Source organism: Theropithecus gelada, chromosome 5, assembly GCF_003255815.1.
Source record: "Theropithecus gelada isolate Dixy chromosome 5, Tgel_1.0, whole genome shotgun sequence".
Lineage (NCBI taxonomy): Eukaryota > Metazoa > Chordata > Mammalia > Primates > Cercopithecidae > Theropithecus > Theropithecus gelada.
This window is the reverse complement of record NC_037672.1, coordinates 154,356,371-154,356,757: the sequence shown is the minus strand read 5'-3', so window position 1 is coordinate 154,356,757 and position 387 is coordinate 154,356,371. Positions and strand designations below refer to the sequence as shown.

The window sequence follows — 387 nt, the reverse complement described above, 5'->3', positions numbered from 1 at the left end:
GCTTTTTAAATCTATTAGCATTTATCTACATAGATTAAATGCTTTTGTATTAACAAATATTTCTTTTTATATATATGTTTAGGCATGTCAAAAACATATTCAGGTATTACTTTGGGGGCAAGATTACACTTGAAAAATCACCTGGCCTTTTTAAAAGGGAGAAATTTTCTCTGGGCACCTAACAACTTGGTAGTGTCTTTAAACTCACTTGATTTATGACCAAACTGTAGCTAAGCAAAATTAATTGGACCACTTGCAAATAAAACAATAGAAAAATGTTTATTTCAAATGTCAAGCATTGCCAAGTAATTTTATATTAACACCAAATGTTAAAGAATAGGATACATTAAAGTTTTAATAACAATATTAAATTACAAGATTGGAATC

At 27.6% G+C, this 387-nt stretch overlaps 1 protein-coding gene across 7 annotated transcripts in view; it reads right to left on the bottom strand.

Moving 5' to 3' along the window:
* Positions 1-260: 260 nt before the first annotated feature.
* The window catches only part of GRIA2 (glutamate ionotropic receptor AMPA type subunit 2), a 148,661-nt gene continuing 148,534 nt past the window's right edge, over positions 261-387 (bottom strand). For all 7 annotated transcript variants that reach the window (XM_025385674.1, XM_025385671.1, XM_025385668.1 and 4 more), the window contains one exon: positions 261-387. This exon is cut by the window's right edge. The gene's annotated coding sequence lies outside the window, so the exon portion shown is untranslated.